Raw genomic sequence first — 13,757 nt, forward strand, 5'->3', positions numbered from 1 at the left:
TCTTCTACAGGCTTATAAATCATGAAGTGGTAAAAGTAAGAGTCAGGCCAATTAAAGCCCAGAAAGGGGATTTATACAAGAAGGCAGTGGGTATGGCGAGGTGCTAAATAAATACTTTGCATCTGTCTTTAACAAACAAGGAGATGCTGCCCAAACTATGGTGACAGAGGAGGAAACTCTTTCTCTTGAAGTGTTCAAGATTAATCAGGAAGAAGTGTGGGATAGAGTGTTCATGCTTAAAGTTGACAGGTCACTGGGACTAGATGAGAAACATCGGAGGATACTGAAGGAAGGAAGAGGAGAGATTGCAGGGGGTACTGGCTACAATCTTTAGTCTTCCTCTCACTAGAGGGAAGTGGCAGAATTTTGGAAAATTGCAATCATCATATCCTTGTTCAAGAAATGGTGGCACAGTGGTTAGCATTGCTGCCTCCCAGCGCCAGAGACCCGGGATCAACTCCCACCTCGGGCAACTGTCTGTGTGGAGTTTGCACATTCTCCAAGTGTCTGCGTGGGTTTCCTCCGGGTGCTCTGGTTTCCTCCCACAGTCCAAAGATGTGCATGATAGGTGAATTGGCCATGCTAAATTGCCCGTAGTGTTAGGTGAAGGGGTAAATGTAGGGGAATGGGTCGGGGTGAGTTGCTGTTCAGAGGGTCAGTGTGGACTTGTTGGACCGAAGGGCCTGTTTCCATACTGTAGGGAATCTAATCAAAGATTGTCAGGATAATCCCAGCAGTTACAGACCTGTCAGTCTAACTTCAGTGGAGGGGAGCCTTGTAAAATTAATTCAGGATGGAATTAGTAGCAACATGGAAAAAGGTGGATTAAGCAGGTGGTGTCACTATGGATTTCTAACAACAAAATTGTGTTTAACTAACTTGCTGGAGTTTTTCAAAGAGGTAACAGGTGCAGTGAGGGTCATGTTTATGTGGTCTACTTGTGGATCCCCAGAAGAGCCAAATGATGTTGATTGTTGGTTTTTAGGGAGGAAACTGCCATCCGTACATGGTCTGGCCTATACGTGAATCCAGACCAATACCAATGTGGTTAACTCTTAACTATCCTCTGGACAATTAGAGATGAGCAGTAGCTGCTGGCCTAGCCAGTGATGCCCTTATCCCGTGAATGAATATTAAGATAAAATATGATGCCAGATTTGGAAGAATTGTAAATTATGAGGAAGGTAGTGTAGAACTCCAGCAGGATATTGGCAAGTTGGTGGAGTGGGCACATTGGTGACATAGAACATAGAACATAGAATGTAACAGCGCAGTACAGGCCATTTGGCCCTTGATGTTGCACTGACCTGTGAAAATAATCTGATGCCCATCTAAAGTACACTGTTCTATTATTATCCATATGTATGTCCAATGTCCATTTAAATGCCCTTACTGTCGGCAAGTCTATTACTATTGCAGGCAGGCCATTCCATGTCCCTGCTACTCTCTGAGGAAAGAAACAACCCCTGATATCTGTCCTAAATTTATCACCCCTCAATTTAAAGCTACGTCCCTTCATGTTAGTCTTCACCATCTGAGGAAAAAGGCTCTCACTGCCCACCCTATCTAACCCTCTGATTATCTTGTACGCCTCAATTAAGTCACCTCTCAACCTTCTTCTCTCCAACAAAAACAGCCTCAGTTCCCTCAGCCTTTCCTCGTAAGACCTTCCTTTCATACCAGGCAACATCCTAGTAAATCTCCTCTGAGCCCTTTCCAAAGTTTCCACATTCTTCCTATAATGTGGTGACCAGAACTGCATGCAATACTCCAGGTGCAGCCTTACCAGAGTTTTGTACAGCTGATGCATGACCTCGTGGCTCCAAAACTCAATCCCCCTACCAATAAACACCAACACACCATATGCCTTCTTAACAACCCTATCAACCTGGATGGCAACTTTCAGGATTTATGCACTATGACACTGCAATCTCTCTGATCATCTACACTGCCAAGAATTTTACCATTAGCCCAGTACTCTGCATTCCTGTTCCATCTCCCGATGTGAACTACCTCACACTTTTCTGCCCAGCTCTGCAACTTATATATGTCCCTCTGTAACCCACAACATCCTTCAGCACTATCTACAACTCTGCCTACCTTCGTGTCATCCACAAATTTACTAATCTATCCTTCTACCCCACATCCAGATAATTTATAAAAATGACAATCAGCAGTGGCCCCAAAACAGATCCTTGCGACACACCTCTGGTAACTGAGCTCCAGGTTGAACATTTCCCGTCAACCAACACCCTCTGTCTTCTTTCAGCTAGCCAATTTCTGATCCAAACTGCGAAATCATCTTCCCAAAACTCTGTATTTTGTGCAATAGCCTATCATGTGGAACCTTATCAAATGCCTTACTGAAGTCCATATATACCACATCAATCGCTTTACCTTTATCCACTTGTTTTGTCACCTTCTCAAAGAACTCAATAAGGTTAGTGAGGCATGACCTCCCCTTCACAAAACCATGTTGACTATCCCTAAGCAAACTATTCCTTTCCAGATGATTATAAATTCTATGTTTTATAACCTTATCCAACATCTTACCCACAACCGAAGTAAGGTTCACTGGCCAATAATTACCAGGGTTGTCCCCACTCCCCTTTTTAAACAAGGGAACAACATTTGCTATCCTCCAGTCTTCTGGCATTACTCCTGTCAACAATGATGACATAACGATCGAAGGCAAAGACTCTGCAATTTCCTCCCTGGCTTCCCAAAGAATCCGAGGATAAATCCCATCCGGCCAGGGGACTTAACTATTTTCAGATCTTCCAAAATTGCTAAAACCTTCTCTTTGTCAACCTCAATCCCATCTAATCTAATAACCTGTATCCCCTTGTTCTCTCTAACATTGCCCTTTTCTAATGTGAATATTGACGAAAGGTATTCAGTAAGCGCTTCCCCTATGTCCTCAGATTCCACACACAACTTTCCACTATCTTTGACTGGCCCTAATCTTACTCTAGTCATTCTTTTATTCCTGATATATCTGTAGAAGGCCTTAGGGTTTTCCTTGATCCTATCCACCAACAACTTCTCATATCCCCTCCTGGCTCTTCTTAGCCCTATCTTTAGATCTTTTCTGGCTAACTTATATCTCTCAAATCACCTAACTGAGCCATCATGCCTCACCCTCACATAAGCCTTCTTCTTCTACTTGACAAGAGCTTCAACTTCTTTAGTAAACCATGGCTCCCTCTCTTGACAACTACCTCCCTGCCTGTTAGGTATATACTTATCAAGGACCCACAGTAGTAGTCCTTGAGTAAGCTCCACATTTCAATTGTGTCCATCCTCTGCAGTTTCCTTCCCCATTCTGTGCATCCTAAATCTTGCCTAATCGCATCATAATTGCCTTTCCCCCAGTTATACCTCTTTGCCCATTGCTATTGTAAAAATAACCGAATTGTGGTCACTATAGCCAAAGTGCTCACTTACTACAAGTCTAATACCTGGCCGGGTTCATTCCCTAGTACCAAATCCAATATGGCATCTCCCTTTGTTGGCCTGTCTACATTCTGTGTCAGAAAACATTGAATAAAAACTGACCCATCTAAACCACATGAATTATAATATTCCCAGTCAACATTGGGGAAGTTAAAGCTCCCATAACAACTACCCTGTTACTCTCGCTCCTACCATTGCTATCCTTTCTAATACATTCTTGGAACAATTCACAAGCTAATAGAAAACTCCCAACAGGGTGACCTCTCCTTTCCTGTTTCTAACCTCAGCCCACCCCACCCTCCCTCCCCCCTTTACTTTACCATCATCTCTGTTCTTGCTGAAACATCTAAATCCCAGAATCTGCAACAATCATTCCTGTCCCTCCTCTCGCCATGTCTCTGAAATGGCCACAATGTTGAAATCCCAGGGACCAACCCATGCTGCAGGTTCACCCATCTTATTCTGGATGCTACTGGCATTGAAGTATATTTCAAATCAACGTCCTGATTAGCAGTGTCCTCTTGTGACCTTGTAAACCTATCCCTGATCTCATACTCTCAACCTCCTGTACACTGGAACTACAATTCAGGTTCCCAGCACCCTGCTGCATTAAACACCACACCCCCACCCCCAAAGAGCATGAACAAAATCCCCCCCCCCCCCCCCCCAGGATATTGGCACCCCTCTGGTTCAGGTGAAGACCATCCTATTTGTAGAGGACAGATGAGGCTCAATGCAGTGATGTATGAGGTGATATGTTTTGATAGGAAGAACACTGAAAGACTATGTAAAATATGGGATACAACTCTAAGGGGGTTGCAGGAGCAGAGGGACTTGTGTGTACGTGTACACAGATTGTTGGAGGTGATTGGACAGGTGGAGAGAGCAGTAAGTAAAGTGTACCGTGTCCTCAGATTTATTAACAGGGGCATAGAGTATGAGAGCAAGCAGATGATGTTGGGCTTGTGCAAGGTATTTGTTAGAACTCATCTGGAATATTGTGCCACCCAGAACTGTACACATTATAACAAGTCTGTGAATCTCCCCATTGGAATAAGTGCAGTAGTGGTTTATAAGAATGGTTCTACAGAGGAGAAACTTCAGATTGAAGACATTGGGATTGGTCTCCTTAAACAGATGAAAGCCAAGAGGTGGCCTGGTAGAGGTTTTCAAAATCATAAGTGAACTGGATGGAGCAGATAGGGAGAAACTGTTCCTACTCATTAAAGAAGAGGGCACTGATTTAAAGTGATTTGCAGAAGTAGCAAATATGAGGTGAGAAAAATGACTTTTTCACTCAATGTATAGTTTGAGTGCAGAATGCACTCCCTGGAAGTGCAGTGGAGAAGGGTTCAGTTGGGGTATTCAAGAGGGTATATTGGATGACTGGATGGAAATAATGTGCAGGCTTATGGTGGGAAAAGCGAGAAACTGACATAAGGTAATGATGCAGGCGCAGTGGGTTGAATGACCTCATTCTGAGCTGTACCTCCTGTCGTTTTGTGTTGGGAGTCAGTATTTCTCAGACTCTGCTCAGATGTCCACAACAAATTGTTGAGTTAGACTGTTTGGTGCAGTGAACATCATAAAAGGTGAAATCTTGCCTTACCATTCTTGCAGCTTATTAACAGGAAGTCTCTCTTTTAAAGTAATCAGACTTGTAAAATTTTGGAGGACAATCTCTCCTCAGAGTCAGGAAGTTGTGACCGTGGTTCAAGACTCACTGAACAAATCCGAGCATACAAACAAACCTAGCAGCCCAGTGCAGTACTGGGGGGATGAAGCACTGTGACTTTAAAAGGGAACTGGATAAGCACCTGAAGAAATTTTTAAAAATGCAGAGTTACAGGGAATGTTTAGACAGTGAGTTTATTTGAAACATACTTGTATCAAACAGATGCTGATTGGAGGGGCTTGAATGGCCTCCTTGCTATTTGTGACTCTTCAGATAATGTAACAGCTTGTGTCCTTATGCAGCAAGGCCTGAACAAGGAGGTGCCACATTTCAGAGGAGACAATTGAAGCCCCATCTGGACTTTCGGACAAACTTTAAAGATCACCATTTCTCATAAAATAGTGACAAATTCTCTGGCCGTAATGTGGCCCACAGCCATACCAGATCATCTGATTACCATTTGTGTGCTGGTTGTGAAATCTTGCTGTTGCTTTGCACAGATTAACTGCCACATTTCCCGCCATGATTTTATGGGATATGTTTCAGAATGACTTCTAGTTAGTTATAAGTCAGAATTGGTGACAGCTCCACTGATCGAGTCATGCCTGGCATGAGGAATATAGTTATGGTTGATGTTGGTCAGACATCTCAGCTCCGGGACATCTCTGTGGGAAATTCCTCAGGGTCGTGTCCTATTTTCAATGGTCTTCAACTGCTTCATCGATCTCCTTGTCTTCATCATGAGGTTAGAAATGGAGATGCCTGCTGGTAGCTAAAGAGTATTGAGCACTATTTGTGACTCTTCAGATAATGTAACAGCTTGTGTCCGTGTGCAGCAAGACCTGAACAACATGAGGCCTGGGTTTCTAAATGAAAACTAAAGTTCATGATACGTAAGTGCCAGGAAATAAACATCTCTAACAAGTTGGCACCTAGCCATCTTCCCTTAAAATTTAACGTCGTTAGTATTGATGAATCCTCCATTGTTATCACCGCATCATTACCATTGACAAGAAACCTAACTCACCCAGGCAAATTATTACTGTGACAACAAAACCAGGTCAAGAGCTGGCAACTTTGTGGCCTGTAATACATCTCCTGACTGCAAAAACCTTCACCATCTATAAAATCACAAGTCGGAAATCTCCGGTATACTTCCACTTGCCTGATGGGTGTGACTCAAAATTGTCACATGATCTTTAATGTCTACCTGTGACATGTAATGGGGGCTTTGATTTATTATCTCATCTGAAGTGTGACATCTCCCAGAGTGAATCGTGGAATAGATACAGCATGTAATGCGCAACGCCATTTAGGACAAAGCTCGATCAACATTTGATCTACCACCTCCGATATTCACCCCTTCCACCAGTGCTCAGTGGCAGCAATGTGTACCCATTTCCAAGATGCACTGAAGGAAGTCAGCAAGCATCCTTCGACAGCAGTTTCCAAACCTGTAACCTCTCTTATCTGGAATGAAAAGGGATGCATGGGAATACCACCATTGATGGTGATGAGCTGTCTCATGGAGGCTCTTCGCGCTATATCCTCCTTTTCCTTTTCCTTATTCTTAAATTATTCAAAATGGCACCATTTCAAGACAACAAATGAAGGCTTTTCACTATATTATATTGTAGTCTTACTGTAAAATACACGTGACAATAAAATCAAAATCAAAAATTAAAACTGAGGTCCCCTCCAAACGACATATCATACTGACTTGGAACTATATCACTATTGCTTCACTGTCACTGGATCAAAAAATCCTTCCAAACCGCATTCTCGGTGCATACAGAGCACATGGTCTGCAACGTTTCAAGAAGGCAGCCCAGCACCATTTTCTCAAGGACAATTAGGGATCAACATCAAATTGATAATTACATATATGAACAATTTCTTTAAAAGGCTTTGGGATGATTTAAAGCAGGGCAATTTATAGAATTCCTACAGTGTGGAAAAAGGCCCTTCAGCCCAACAAATCCACATTGACCCTGTGAAGAGTGAACCACCGAGACCCATTCTGCTACCCTACTGCTCTACGTTTACCCCTGACTAATGCGCTGACACATCCCTGAACACTACAGGCAATTTAGCACGGCCAATTCACCTAACCCGCACATCTTTGGATTGTGGAAGGAAATCCTTGTGGGAGAGTGTGCAAACTCCACATAGACAGTCACCTGAGGCTGGAATCAACCCAGGTCCCTGATACTGTAAGGCAGCAATGCTAACCACTGAGCCACCATGCCACCCCGAAATGTGATGCAAATTCATCACCGAGTGACTTATGGATTAGGAGGAACAAAGTGACCATTAGTTGTCCTGATCATTGCAAAAAGTCAACTGGTTCACTAATGTACCCCTGCATTACACCTTGCCCCTTCACTCCTCATCCCAACCAGTCATCTAGCAGACAGTCAGACGCTAAACTGTATATTCATTTATCAAGGCAACTCTGATGAGGAATGTAATGACTGTGCTCCTTCTTCAATACTGTGCTCTGTCAGATGCACTTTGGCACATGCAAAAGCAACAATTAGTATTTAATGTTCGCCATCGGTAAATCCCTTAACTGTAATGGCCATAACATGCACTTTATGTTTCTTGGAAGGGGGGGAAGGGGGAAGTTATTTGCCTTTCTGAAAAATTAGATTAACTGAACTATTTCTGTTCATTTCAGGTCATACCTGGCCGTTTTAACCAGAGCAACTGCTGCCATATAAATTATTTCATGGGCTGAAACTTACCTGTATTTTTAATCTGTGTTGTTTCAACTGGCAGTCAGCCTCTGAAAATGTTATTTGAATTGGTTGCAGAGTTAGCGTGCGTAAAACAAATAAATCCAAATGAATTCTAGTAACAGTCTTTGATAAGGGATTAATTTGAACTTCGTCCTGTAGTTTAAAACGTGTGACTGTAAATCAGCAGCACAGTTAATAGCTCTCTCAATTTTTATTTCTGCTGACTTCAATGGAAGCAAGGATCAGAATTGATGTAAAACAGGTTGCAAATTTTCGGCTTGCACATCTTACACTGTCAAACAGCATCCTGATGATTTGTGAAAAATCTAATTGTCACAGCCATATCGAGAGAATATCCACTCAATTATTCTACCCCAGTAAATGATTCCCATTCTACATCCTTAAAAATATGAGAATTGAACCTAAACCATCAGCAGTTGCTTTTGCTTCCTTATGCTGTCTCTGTGTGTCATGTAGCAGGGAAACAGACCCTTCAGTCCATCCAGTCCATGCCGAACATAATCCCAAACCAAATTTGTCCCATCTGCTTGCTCCTGCCCCATATCCCTCGAAACCTTTCCTATTTAAGTACTTATCCAAATGCCTTTTAAAGTATCAACCTCCATGGTTTGACTTCAGGATATCGAGCAAAGAAATAGGCAAAATAGCAAACTGTGGGTTAAGTGCGGCTGAGTGGCTCAGTGGTTAGTATTGCTACCTCACAGCACCAGGGACCCAGGTTTGCTTCCACCTTGAGGTGACTGTGTGGAGTTTGCATGTTCTCCCTGCATCTGTTGGATTTCCTCTGGGTGCTGCAGTTTCCTCCAATAATCCAAACATGTACAGTTAGCCCGCAGTGTGCTGGGAAGTGCAGCGTCACAGAGATAGTGTGGGTCTTCAGAGGGTCAGTGTGGACTTGATAGGCCGAATGGCCTGCATCCATGCTGTAGCAAATCTATGATTTCCTTACTGTATGAATAGAGAGAAATCAGGATACATTATCCTTAACTCCAATTGCCTCGTTAAGCGCGTAACTGAATGGAGTAATTCTTACAGCACGGTGACTCAGTGGTTAGCACTTCTGCCTCACAGCGGCAGGGACCTGGGTTCAATTCCAGCCTTGGGTGACTGTCTGTCTGTGTGAAGTTTGCACATTCTCCCCGTTGCTGTCTGAGTTTCTTCCGGGTGCCCCGGTTTCCTCCCACATCCAAAGATACGCAGATTAGGTGAATTGGCCATGCAAAATGCCTATAGTATTCAAGAATGTGTAGGTTAGGTGCATTAGTCAGGGGAAATGGAGGGGAATAGGTCTGGATGGGATACTCTTCGGAGGGCCGGTGTGGATTTGTTGGGTCAAATGGTCTGTTTCCACACTGTAGGGATTCTATGATTCTTGCCTTCTCAACTCTTAGATGACACAAGGCTTCGTGGCGTGAAGAGCACATTAATTTTCACATAGAAAAATAACTCTGTGCAATTGAATTGCAGAATGGTTACAGCACAGAAGGGTAATTCATGTTTCAGAACTTTCCAATAAAAGCCAGTCTTGTTCGTCAGTTAACAAACTTATCCCTGTTTGGCAGCTCCCCATGTGGATCCTGTCAGTAATGCTCAAATAGATGGACAAAAACTCTTTCTAGCAACATCTTTGTTTTCAGGCTCGTTGGTACTAATTTGTGTCTCTGTGCCAGCACCAAAGAAAATCCAATTCTTCTTGGGTATTTTGAAATGGCTGGTGGCCAGGTTTAGAGCTCCAAGTTTAGGGAAGACCCAAAAGGCAAGGAATGGGAAAATCAGCACAGCAACACACCAGCTGCATCCAATTACCCCCGTGACCCAGGCCAACCTTCACCGAACGTGTTGTGCATGAAGAAAACTAACATTGTGCAAATATCTCACAACACTCCCCGAGCCTGCGCGTTTTGTGCTGAACACAAGATATTTCAGCCTGTTGAGAATATCCGTAAATCAGTCTTCAAATCCTTCTCTATCATGTGGCAAATTAAAAAAACTCATTTCATGTATCCCAGTTTTCAATGACCTGTCAGTGAAGTTTCAGTACCTCGATTCCTCGTTTTGAAGAGTATTTCTGTTTATCTCTATCATTCCAATGTATATATTCTTCTGTCTTTCTTCCCTCCATGAGCCTACCTTTCCATCTCCACTCATTCAATGTGGCTGTGCCTCAGTCATCGATCTTTCACTTTGCCCATTTTGATTACATTTTTTGTTTTATGTTCTACTGTTGAACATTTATGGTGTTCCTTTGCAACCATTCTCCACCCCAGAGTACGCTCCAAATTTAAGCCTAACTTCAAAAAAGTCTCAAGAGATAGAATTAACTCGTTTTATTTTCAGCCCAGGCTTTTGAACTCAGGAATGAATTAGAGATTCAGTTGGACATAGTTTAAGGAGGGAAATAATTACAGGGCAACCTCGTTTTTCTGAATGACACAGGCAGGGAGTATTTTGTTTAGGTAATCAAATGTTCGGATAATACAGTGTACTCAAGCACTGGGACCTTGATCTTGTTTGGATAATCCAAAATTTGGATAACCAAGGTTTGGATAATCGAGGTTGTACTGTACTGAGATTCCTACACATAGAAGCATAGAAAATGGGTGCAGGAGTAGGCCATTCGGCCCTTTCGAGCCTGCCCCACCATTCAATATGATCATGGTTGATTATGCAGTCTCACTATCCCACTCCCGCTTTCTCTCCATATCCCCTTGATCCTTTAGCTGCAAGGGCCACCTCCAGCTCCCTCTTGAATATATCTAACGAACTGGTCCCACAGCTTTCTGTGGGAGAGAATCCGACAGGTTCATGCCCAGCTTATACATGCACTGATGATGCTAAACTGCTACTGTCAGAGAGACTTAATTTTAGTGGGAATTAGTTGTTAATCCGCAAGGTAAAATTATTTCGAAGTAGTTAGGGACAAGAAGCTTAGGGGATTGGGAAGGGGGTGGGGGGTTTAACAATAACTATACTGAACGCCTCCTGAAATGTGGACAGATAATCTGACCATGTGGTGTCTGTGACATTGTGCAAAGCTGAGGATGACTCCTCTGCTGCTGTTATCTCTGTTCAGACAAGGAGAGAGCTTTTTGTGTGCTTGTTTTGGCAAAGGGCCAATACACCAAGATTTGTCATAATCCTAACTGTGCTTAATAGAGAGCGGCATTGGAGGCCTGAGTGGAAAAATGGGGGGTTGGGGGTGTCTTGGTTTGGAAAGCCACCTCTCAGTCGAATAATCTGTCTTAACTCTCCCTATTGCTGAACTGTGTGTCGGAAATTAGTCACCATTTTTTCCATCAATGTTGTAATTAGCAGGAGGTATTTTTCAAGAGGGTCTTGACACTGCTAAGGAGGTCTCAGCACGGTATGGAGGCTAATCTTGGTTCAGCAATGTAAACTCTTGGCTCAGGACAGCTCTTTTCCAGCACAGTGTTAATGTATTAGTGCTTGATGATCTAACTTTGGTACTGGATTCGCTTGATGCATGGTATTGTGTCTAGAATCTAATCTTAGCAATTGTTGTAACTTTCCAGGTTGGTGGTCGATATTCTTTCGCGTTTGCAGTTTGTCATACCTGCCTAGAGTGCAGCTAATGACCACTATGATCTGGAGCACATTGTGTTTTGTCCTGTATCTAACTGATGGTTCAGCGATGTGATATAGAATGGCCGCTGCATATACTGGCACATCTGACACTTTGTGAAATCTGCTGCCTTCTCAAAAGGCAGGCTTAAAAGCATTATCATAAAATTCCCACAGTATGGAAGAAGGCCACTCAGCCCATCGAGTTCACTCTGTGAAGAGCATCCCACCCAGACCCACCTCATCCCTCTAACCCTGCATTTTCAAATGGCTAATCCACCTTGTCTGCACATCCCTAGACACAATGGGCAAATTAGCATGGCTAATCTACCTAACCTGCACATCTTTAGACTGTGGGAGGAAACTCACACAGACACAGGGAGAACGTTCAAACTCCACACAAACATGGCCCGCGGCTGGAATTGAACCTGGGTCTCTGACGCTGTGAGGTAGCAATGCTAAACACTGAAACACCATGCTACCAATTGTCCCATTATTAGGGGACAAGCCCCACATTCAAGCCAACAAACTGTTGAGAGGCATAATTAGACAAAGTGCAGTTTTTGCACAAAGATGGGTCACTTCCCTCAATTCCTCACTGTTGGAAAAGATGTGCTTTTTCTGACAATCTAGATTGAAGCTTACCTTCAAGTTCATTGTCTCCAGGTTAACAAGTCCTGGTTTTCAGTACAGGGTGGCCAGTGCTGACCTGACTATTCTGACATCTCTCATTAAGGGATAAATGAGTGAACGAGAAAGCAAAGCACTTTTTAAAATCGTGAAATCAGGGAGGGGATTTGGCCTGTTGAGCTGTCAATTGCTGATAGCATCAAGTTAGACCTAATCTTAAAATAATGAAGAAATGTAGTAATCAAAAACTTATTGCCTTTCTGCCACGGTGTTGCTATAATTGTAGTAGAATGCCAAAAATTTTGGTGACTTAAGATCATAATTGCTTCAATCCAAGGATGCTTAATGTAAAATAATTGATGGTGAGGCGTACAAGAGATTCTGCATGCGGATTATTTGAGTTTTGGATTAGTTTATAAGACTCCTAAAACACCAGTGCATCCTATTATCCAGTTACCTTTGAATTTTTCAAGTCCTCTTGACTTCATTCTGTGGACAAAGTGTTGTATTCGGTTGTTAGTACCTGAAGGGATTAATTGACATCACAAGAAATGAACTGCAATGTGCTGTAAAGGAACAATTCCAGAAGGAGCTAACCAGTGTTTATAACCAGTTGCTCTTCTCGTGCTAAGTCAACAGGTTGCTAATGTGAATTCACTGCAATGTGATTGGCGATTTGGGGACATTATTTCTAAAGCCCAAACTTTTAAAACGTGTGTTGGCTATGATGCGGTTATATCGCCAACACTTTAAGCGTTGTTTCTAAAGCCTGATTTTTCTCTAATGCGGGGTTGCACAAGAATGCAACTATTGCGCTACAGAAGACCTACTTGTACACACCAAACAGTGATGTGTATTTATTCTTTAACTCCAGCTTGAGGTCTTGTCTTGACTGTACTGTCAGTCAGATCCAATGTGACTATTTATTAAGTACTAAAATAAAACAATCAACTGAAGGTGATGGAGAAACTCAGGAGAGAAATGTTCTTCAGAATGTGGTGAACCTTTCTGTTTATCAAGCCAATACTCCCGTCTGCCTGGTATGGGCCTGGTATTTCCCCAGTTAAGAGGATTGGTGACAGTGAATTTATCCAGGACATCTCAGATGGTTCCCTGTATGACGTATATCACAGTTACGGTGATGCGGATTTTGTCTTATGTGCCAATAAGTGGAAGAAATAACTAAAAGCCAAAGCGCCCTTCCCCCCCATCTCCCCTTTCCGAAACCTTCAGGCCCAGAATATAGCCAGCTTGCTTCGGAAACAGCAGCACTCTGTCTTTGGGAACAGAAACCATGCATGAAATTTCTCGTTCTAATAGCCCTGCAGTGTAGAGCACAGAGCAGCAGATTTTCCTTCTGCTAGCACAGTGATGCCAATGAGCATGAGACAGATTAGCCAGAACCACCATCATGGCAGATGGTAAAACTAGATTAGTTTCCCTGGCATTTTCTGCATGTTTTGACCTCAGTAATGGATGCAATTACTAGTAATTACCTGCCCCATTGTGTTTTGAAAGATTGAGCAGTTTAGGAGTCTTTTTCCCTCGAAGAGAGAAGACATAAAGGTCTTTAAAGTTATGAAATAGTTCAATAAGTGAACTCAGGCAAATTGTTTCCACAGTGGAGCGGTTCTAGGAGTTTAAATACAATG

General features: G+C 42.8%; 1 protein-coding gene across 1 annotated transcript in view; it reads left to right on the top strand.

The window, feature by feature from the left end:
- crocc2 (ciliary rootlet coiled-coil, rootletin family member 2) overlaps positions 1–13,757 on the top strand; it is a 292,849-nt gene that overhangs the window by 219,817 nt on the left and 59,275 nt on the right. The window lies entirely within an intron of this gene.

This window comes from Hemiscyllium ocellatum, chromosome 13 (genome assembly GCF_020745735.1).
Source record: "Hemiscyllium ocellatum isolate sHemOce1 chromosome 13, sHemOce1.pat.X.cur, whole genome shotgun sequence".
NCBI classification, from domain to species: domain Eukaryota; kingdom Metazoa; phylum Chordata; class Chondrichthyes; order Orectolobiformes; family Hemiscylliidae; genus Hemiscyllium; species Hemiscyllium ocellatum.